The sequence below is a fragment of the Rhinopithecus bieti genome, unplaced genomic scaffold (assembly GCF_001698545.2).
Source record: "Rhinopithecus bieti isolate Rb0 unplaced genomic scaffold, ASM169854v2 scaffold_17861, whole genome shotgun sequence".
NCBI lineage: Eukaryota > Metazoa > Chordata > Mammalia > Primates > Cercopithecidae > Rhinopithecus > Rhinopithecus bieti.
This window is the reverse complement of record NW_016809830.1, coordinates 3,276,273-3,285,011: the sequence shown is the minus strand read 5'-3', so window position 1 is coordinate 3,285,011 and position 8,739 is coordinate 3,276,273. Positions and strand designations below refer to the sequence as shown.

The 8,739-nt window shown below is 48.2% G+C and overlaps 1 protein-coding gene across 10 annotated transcripts in view; it reads left to right on the top strand.

Moving 5' to 3' along the window:
- The first annotated feature begins 1,092 nt into the window (after nt 1-1,092).
- ZNF532 (zinc finger protein 532) overlaps nt 1,093-8,739 on the top strand; it is a 133,933-nt gene continuing 126,286 nt past the window's right edge. For 6 of the 10 annotated variants that reach the window (XM_017890488.1, XM_017890499.1, XM_017890498.1 and 3 more), the window contains exons 1-2: nt 2,915-4,033; nt 4,118-4,227. The gene's annotated coding sequence lies outside the window, so the exon portion shown is untranslated. Of the gene's footprint in view, nt 1,658-2,308; nt 2,390-2,914; nt 4,034-4,117; nt 4,228-8,739 lie in introns of those variants that run through there. The other 4 variants (XM_017890489.1, XM_017890493.1, XM_017890494.1 and 1 more) reach the window with 4 other exon arrangements.

Genomic DNA, 8,739 nt, shown 5'->3' with positions numbered 1-8,739 from the left:
AAGCCACGAAGCAGTTGTATAGCTGAAGGCTCTTTATGATAAGCATTTCAGACTTTAGCTTTGGTAGTACAACTCTTGTAACCATTCAAAGGCTGCTTTGCTGTCATTTCAACTCTTAAGAGAAGGGAATGGGGGGAGGGGCAAGAGAGTATTTTAAGTAAACAAATATCCCAAATCCATGAAACCTAGAATTTATCATGGTATGCACATTATTAAATTCCATATATTGTAAACTGTGTAGCATGTCAAGATTTCAAATTAGCAGGTCCTAGTGTACTCTTCAATGCACATACGGTTTTTACATGCATATTAATAAAGGCCCATCTTTGGGAGAAGAAAAAAGGCTCCCTTTCAAATGAAATCAAGCCCAGGTAAAGTTGAAACCCAACCCACAGAGTACTGGCACCGTTTTCAGGCCAAAAGAAGACAACGGTTTCAATTTCATCATCTTGTAATGCTGATAAATGGGATGCTGTGACTGGCAAAATTTGCAGATTACATAGGTCTTTTTAAACGTGTGTAAATATGCAAACATGTATTCCAATTTATGTGCAATTCCAAACAATTTGCTGTTTGAAATTAAAGACCAACGACTCTTCTGTGAGACAATAATTCGGGTCATTTACATGAAAAGTCTTAAACAGCAAAAATGCTACTTGCAATTTACATCATACAGTGCTCCCATCACAGAGAACAATGGCTTCCTCAATGGAAGTTAACGCAGTAGAGAGGTATACTGAGATCTTTTAAACTTTTCAGCACACTTTGCAAATACTAACCAATCAATCAAATTTAAAATGAAACAGAAATGCTTCTTATGCTTGGAGTCATCACTGCTACTTGAGTGTTGTTTTGTGTTTTCAGATTCTCATCCAACAGGAGCGAACCTTTTTAAGAGGTTATGGTAACATTTTTTCAGATCCTTCCATTTTGTCCTATTTCTAGTGTCAGCACAATTAGCTTGACTTGGGGGTTTCTGTCTGGTTTTAAAAACCTTTCAATGGAGTGCACGTCTGTGAACAATAAAGGAACCAGGACACGGGGCTGGGAGAACAGCATACCTCATCTGGAATGGAAATCTATCGTCTCTCGCCCTTGCATGGGTCACGATTATACACCTCCGTGACCTTTAGCAGGCTTACATATGTATCTTTTTGTGTTCCGTAGGCTATGACCACCTGCTGTATGTACAATATGTGCTTGTTACATTTGTACACCATCTCCCTTCTAGAATTTAAAGACCTAGCTATTACATCTTGTTTACTCAATATCATTCCCCCATTAAGGGAAAAAAAAAAAAACCTACATGAACTGAACATGCCATGTTTCAATCTGGCCCCAGTGGCTTTTTCTCTGAAAGCAAACGTGTGTCTTTTACACCAGGGCTTTCTCCCCACCCCAGGGGGTGTCTTCCATTCTTTTGTGGCTCAGTTGAAGGCGAAAAGGGCTCCAAACCACTAACTAACCAGAGGAGAGCCCCTTCTTCCACCTCCAGGGAGAATTTCAGATTTAATTTGTCTGAAGATAGCGTGCTCTCTTCTTACTTATTTGCCACCATTACGAGGAGAACAAAACACCACCTTGGCTTCAAGATCCTGGGTAGAGGCTCACGGTCTTTTCAACCATCTTTGGCGAGGCCTTGCTTCCTTCCACTCGAGTAAGTCGCGGCTTGGGGCCACGGAAAGGACTGGGTGAGAGCCCACAATGTCGTTGGAAAAAAGCAGCCCTCCCTGCGCCCCCTCACCAGCCCCACCACCCCGCTCCGCTCCCGGGGCGAAGCCGCGAGCCGGCGGCCCCATATGGGCGAGAGTTGGCAGGTCCGCGGGGCGCCTTCTCGCCGCCGCCGGACTCCGGGCTCCGCAGCGGCCGGGCGTCGGCGCGCCGCCGGCCGCGGGGCTTTCGCGCTGCCGCCGCCCGGCGCCAGGAGCCTCCTTCCCACGGCCGCCCCTCCCCTCGCCCGCGCTCCTTTTGTTCGCTCGCCGCCCGGGCCGAGCCGCCGCCGCCGCCGCCCGGGCCGCACCCCCACTGTAGGCCGGGCGTGGCGGGCCGGCCGCCCCGCCGCCGCGCGGCCTAGAGCGCGGTGCCCGGGAGGCGGGGGCCCGGGCCGGGCGCTCGGCGAGGCCGGCGGCGGCGTGCGGCGGCCGGAGCCCGGAGGCGGCCGGCGGCGGCGAGGCCGCTCCAACCGCACACGCACACACAGACCCCCGGCAGCGGGAACGCAGATGGACACGCCCGTAACATGGAACCGCGCCCGCCCCGCGCCGCTCCCGACGACAGCAGCAGCAGCCCAGCAGCCACCGCCGGCGGCGCGCGCTGAACAAAGGTCATCCGAGCTGCGGCCCAGACGCCCAGGCCTTGACCGCCGCGAAGGCCAAACCCCGGGAAGGGGGTGGGTGTGCGCCTCTGGGGGTGCGGGGCGGCGAGGGGCGCCAGGGCGAGCGAGGGCGCAGGGGCAGCCGGACCGCAGGGGCGCGGGTGGGCGCGGGCAGAGGCGGGCGCGGCCCCTCGTGCCCACCTCCTGCGGCGGGGTGAGCGCGTGAGGCTCAGGCCCTGGGGCCTGCCCCGCAGTGGCCTGTCCCACCCTGGCCTTGGGGACAGCCGGCCTTCGCGCCCCGCCAGCTGGCCTTGGGGGGCCGAGAGGAGCTGCGGCTAGGCCCGCAGGTTCCGAGAGGGGGGCCACGTGAGCGCTGCGGCTCTCCTACTCCCCCGGCCGGCGCCGGCCGGGCACAGGATGGTGTTCGCAGAGGCCCCCCTCCGTGCCCACCTCTCCCCACTGGCCCCTGCCTTCGGCCCCCCGCCCCCTCCCCAGACAGCCCAGTTTTCTTCCCCGAAGGTGAAGGGATTTGGACTCTCGACCCCAGGTGCTGAAAGAAAGAAGGTTGGAAGGAGGAGGAGGAGGAGACTGGGGGGCTGGCTGGTGGTGGTGGACAGGGCTGGGAAGAGAGGAGAGGGACGGAAGGGAGGAGGGGGCTGGGTGGGGTGGGGGTGACAGCAGAGAGGAGCCTGGTCAACAAGCCAGCACCACTGTGCTAGGAGGCCAGGCCGGCTCTGCAGCCGACGCATCCCGTGTGAGCAGACACACATAGCTCGCTTTCTTGGGGGCTCTTTGTCAGCCACCAACACAGAGAGCACACACTGACACACACGTACACAAAGATCTGAGCCAGGTTGTGGGAGGTAAGTGGGGGAAGGAGAAGGAGGGGGAAACAGTGTCTGCGGTGGGCTGTGGGGTGGAGGGGAGGGGGGATGGGCCCTGAGGGGCTCTGGGGTGCTTGCGAGGTGAGCATTTCCAAGGCTGTGTGCTCGTGGGGTGGGGGGACACAGGATGACCTTCCCCTCCTCAGGAAGACCTAAGAGGGAAGAGCAACCCCCAGCGAGATGCCCCCTGTGCTGATGATTTTCAGGGACTTGTTGGCAACTCAGCGAGGGTTGCCATAGCTTTTTTATGTAGGGTGACCAGAACCGGCTGAAACTGGTTTGAGGCAGATCAGCTCCTGAACACAATGCAGTCACTGAGCTACTACAGTAGGATAGCAGCTTCCTCCCTTCATGGCAGCCAAAAGCAGAGGAGCTTGCAGGAAGGTACCATCCCTACACAGTATGTGAATGCACACTTAGACACCACACAGCACTGGTACGTGACTAATGGAGCCCTAAAAGATTCTGGGTAGAGAAGATGGAAAAAAAGGTGCAGGTTTGCAGGGTCTGAGATTACTTGGGCTTTTCCTGCCTTTTTCTTTTGCTTAAGGGATGGACAAGGAGCTGAGATTTATGACCCTTATTAGAGAAAAAAATGTGCCTTGCTAGGGTGGGGACACTTGGTTGATGGAGTCTCTCTCTCTCTTTCTCGGTGTTTTTAACAAAACAAAACCAAAGTGAACTGAGGGGTTTGTAATGGTAGTTTGTTTGTTGCTGGAGAATGCTACTTTGCATGCTTTTTTTCTCTTCCAGGGTATGTTCTGTTTTGTGCTTTTTCTTTTAGAAGCTACTAAAGGGTGTTGGGGATGCTTCTGACTATTATGAAGGCCAAAAGGTAACAATATTGTTCTAGGAAATGAGCATAAATGCATTCCAGTGATGCTGTTAGCCATACATGCTGTCTTTTTTTTCCTTGTAGGCCTGTTGACTGGGGCTGCTTTTAACCCTTTCCTATTTGCTGAGAATGCAGCCGTGTGACAGTAACTGAACATTGGTCTAAAGTCTTTCCAAAAGGTCAAGGTTCACAAGGTGAGATATGCTGTTTTGAGCATGAATTTAAATATTTATTTGCAGATCCATTTAGACACAGATGGACCGTGGATTGCTACCCAGGAGATAAAATTGGGTTCAGAGTGGAGAAGAAATGCTCTTAATATTATCCCAGTTTAATGGGATTAGAGTGACTTTATGATGGTATTGCGATCAAGGCGAAATCTGAATGCCTTCATTAAATCGCATGTGTCTGGGCAATTGGGAGAGTCAGGCCTGGAAGGAAGCGACTGTGGAGAATGGTAGGCGTCAGGGCCTTGTGGAGAATGTGCTGTTTTGCATAAGACGAAAGCAGTACACATGTGGCATTTTCCCGATGATGATAAGAAAAGGAAGGGCTTCACCAAATCGAGGCAGCCTAGCCACCTTTGTAGGATTTGAGGAGTCTGAAGGTAGATTTGCCTTTTGTTCATTCATCACCTTTCTTTTACCTTGCTCTCTTGTGTTAACCTGAAAGGCTTTTCACTCCGAGTCAAGTGGTGGAATGTCTTTTATTGATTTTGGGGGCTGTTGACGGTGAGTTCGCCATTGGATTCTTTGTGGCATATGTTTAATGTGGAATACTAATGCAATACCAGGAGGAAGCCGGGTAGTCTGGCTTCATCTGTGAAAAGATGCCTGTTAACTCAAAGCTGTACTGGAATGGGTGGTAGAAAATGTCTGATGCCTTTAAAGATCGCAGTTGGGTTTGAGCAGGGATTTTAATGCACCCTCCAAAACCAGAGGTTGGAGTGGGAAGGAGAGAAGAAAGGAGTAAGGAGACTAGCAAAGTGAAGAACAAAGGCTGAGGGGGCTTACAGGGGAACACTCAACATTTTGCCTTGGGTTCCTTGTGAAAAGAAGTGCAACTTCCCCAAACAGGAAACCAGCAGCTCCAGAATGGGATCCAGTGTGATCTCAACAACAGATAGAACTGGTCCTGCCTTTCTGTTGGTTTTTGGTAAAAGTACAGTCAAGAGGAGCCCATAGAAGACATGATTGAAAATACAATTTTCCCCTCCTTCGAAGTGGGCATTTTGTTCCTCTCCGTGTTCAGCAGAATAGGGGCTTTTCAGCAATGCCGAGGATCCTGGAATTGGTTAAGTTGTGTGCTGGCAGTTGGTGGGCAGGATATCTGCAGTGAAGGACGTCAAGTATGCAAGGGTTTTATTGTTAAACTGTTTTTCATTTGGCTACAGAACATCCACTGTGTGATAAAACTGGCAAAAGGGAAACAAGAGTGCATGGTTAGCTCAGGATACTTTATGGAGTATTTAATAGAGATAAATGTAATCTCAGACGGATATACCAGTAAATAGCTTACATGATGGAACAAAATTCTTTACAAATCACTGTGCTAAAATTGGTTTTCAATTCTCCATCATTTCTGACTGCCAGAGGTTCTGTGGATGAGTGTGGCAGGAATATGCTTGCGAAGCAGATCCGAATCCACGCTGCGTGGTGTGCTGCTCCTGCGTTTCTGATGGCAACTAAAACTCAGATGGCTAGTATGATAAACCTTAATTAGCTTAATACAATAAGCTGTTTTATCATTTAGTCCTTCATTCTTGTCTTTTGAGAGTCAGTGACTTTTGTTTAACTTTGACAGCTAACCCCTTGCCACGGCTATACACTGCGAATATGTTTAAAAAAACCTTTTCATAGAGCATTGCATATCATGGAATGTTCTGGTTTTCTGTCTTGGTGGTTTTTAGCTTTGTTCCTCTCCCTCCCCCTTGAAGTCTCCTGAAGATAGCATTTGTTTTGCATTTAGACCAGTCTTTCCAGCTGCAAATGCTGCTGAGGGTTGGAGAGCTGGTTCTCTGGGGCGGGAGGCATGAGCTCATCTTGGATTGGAGCTTGTCTCAGGTGTTGATCTCATGCTGAGGTATAACAATGTAGCAGGCCCAGGCCTCCCTGGAGTGGGGAGAGTCTTCTGGGCTGGGGAATGTGGATGTGAGTGTGCAGGATGAGCTAGGGCATGTTCCTTCCTGGGAGAGCCAGGGGGGACCCGGTGCCTGCAGTTCCTGTCACTGTGGAGCCCAGAACCCAGCCCCTGGTCAGCAGTGCCTGTAGCAGGCTCTAAGGATGACCTACGGTCCATCCCCTCCGGAGCAGGAATGTGTGGGTTTGGCTGAAGAGGGCACACTGGAAATAAAGTGTAACTGGGTGTTGAACCCTTCTTGTTTTTATCCTTTGCCTATTCAGAGTCATTTTTTCCATGTTAAAGAACACTGGAGCCAGGGCGTTTGGAACTCTCAGCACACCCTGGTTCAGGAGCACACACATTCTCTTTTTCTTCTGCTCTTTTCTCTCAGCGATTCCCTGCCCCCACCCACCTTGACTCATTTGAAGGAAGGTCTAGGAAGGAGGTTGCCAACTTGTCAGTGGAATCTTCTGATGCCTTTGACTAGGAGTTAGAATTTTAGGGTTTGTGTTCTCCCATCTCCCATTTATTTCTGATCTTGAAATGTTCTCTTGGACTTTGCTGTGCAATACAGTCACTCTCCAGTTGGCTTGGAACAACCTTTACTGTATCCTTGGTAGAACGCCAACTGGCTGTTCACACCTGGAGCAGAGGTTGCCAGTACAAGGGAACTGACTCCTTCATTCCCCATCATTGACTCCTAATCCCAGGACCATCGGAACAAGAACTGCTGACTTGATAAACATGGAAACACACACCTTTGTGTTCATTTTGTTTTAGGGCTGATCTTTAACCAAGTCATGGTTAAATAATTAACTTTAAAAAATTTAAAATTTGTGTACAGTAAAATTTACTCTGTGGTATACAGTTCTGTGGGTTTTGGCATATGTATAGAGTCGCTTATCCACCACCACGGGCGAAGCAGATCAGGCTGATCACACCAGAGCATTTCTTCTTGCTACCCCTCTGTAGTCAGCCTCTCCTACCCCTGGCATCCACTGTCCCACTATAGGGACATGGTTCTCTCTTCCTAGAGCTTGGGCTTTCCCAGAATGTCATACAGATAGCAAGATGCGTTTCAGATTCATCCATATTACTCTGTGTTTCGATACTTGGTTCTTTGTCATTGCTGAGTAGTATTCTGCTGTATGGATGTACCACAGTGTATTCATTTGCTGGGTGAAGGACATTAGGGTTGTTTCCAGTTTTTGGTAATTGTGAGTAAAGTTGCTGTAAACATTTGAACAGGTTTTTGTGTGAACATAAGTTTTTATTTCTTTTTTTGCTAAATGCAGTCACGTGTCGATTAATGCGGGGGGTACATTCTGAGAAATGTATCATTAGACAGTTTTGTCATTGTGCAAACATCATAGAATGTACTTATACAAACCTAGATGGTGTAGCCTACTATAGCCTACTGTATACCTAGGCTATATGGTATAGCCCATTGCTCTTACGTTGTAAACCTATACAGCATGTTACTGTACTGCATACTGTAGGCATTTTTAACACAATGGTAACTATTTGTGTTTCTGACCAATCTAAACATATAAAGGGTATGGGAAAAATATGATATTATAATCTTATGGGATCGCTGTGTGTATGGGGGCCATTGTTGACCAAAACGTTGGTTTGTATTGCGTGACTGTTCTTAGAATTGGGATGGCTGGGATCATATGGTACATACATAAGAGTTAGAAGTTTCAATGAAAAGAAATTCAACTCATTGTAACTCACAAAAAAGATCTAGCCTTGACAGCTGCAGTTAAGACTCCCGGAGAAAGAGATCATAGTGAACATTGTCTGAAGACACACGAGAGATGATCACGATAATAGAACACTCTCTAATGGGATGACATGCTTTATAACCCTGAACTAATCAGAATTAGCCAAAAGTGGAAACAAAAAACTGCAAGTGGCAAAATATTCTTTATTTCCTGCAGCAATTATTTTTAATCTCTTCGGAAACAGTTGGCAGTCTAATTTTTACATTCAGGTTCAATAAAACACAAAACAATAATAGAATTGAAATTTTGGAAAGTGATACCACAGATCTTTGTTGAAATCTTAGTTGTGTTTAAACAACTTCTGAATTATAATTTGATTTATGGACTGCCAAAGTATTGTTGTCATTTTATTAATAATATTTGAAGTTTTCAGCTTTTATGTGTTTTAGGAACCGAAAATGTTTAAGCAATATTCAGTGAAAGCAGTGAAGAGGGGAGATTTTGGAAGATTTTGGAAGTTTTTTTTTTTTTTTTTTTTTTTATTTTTTGGGGGGATTTTTCTTTTTTTGCCCAGGCTGGAGTTCAGGGGCGGGTTCTCGGCTCACTGCAACCTCTGTCTCCCAGGTTCAAGCGATTCTCCTGCCTCAGCCTCCTGAGTAGCTGGGATTACAGGTGAGCGCCACCATGCCTGGCTAATTTTTTGTAATTTTAGTAGAGACAGGGTTTCACCATGTTGGTTAGGCTGGTCTCGAACGCCTGACCTTGTGATCTGCTCGCCTCAGCCTCCCAAAGTACTGGGATTACAGGCGTGAGCCACTATGCCCAGCCCAAGTTTTTTTTTTTTTTTTTTTTTTTTTT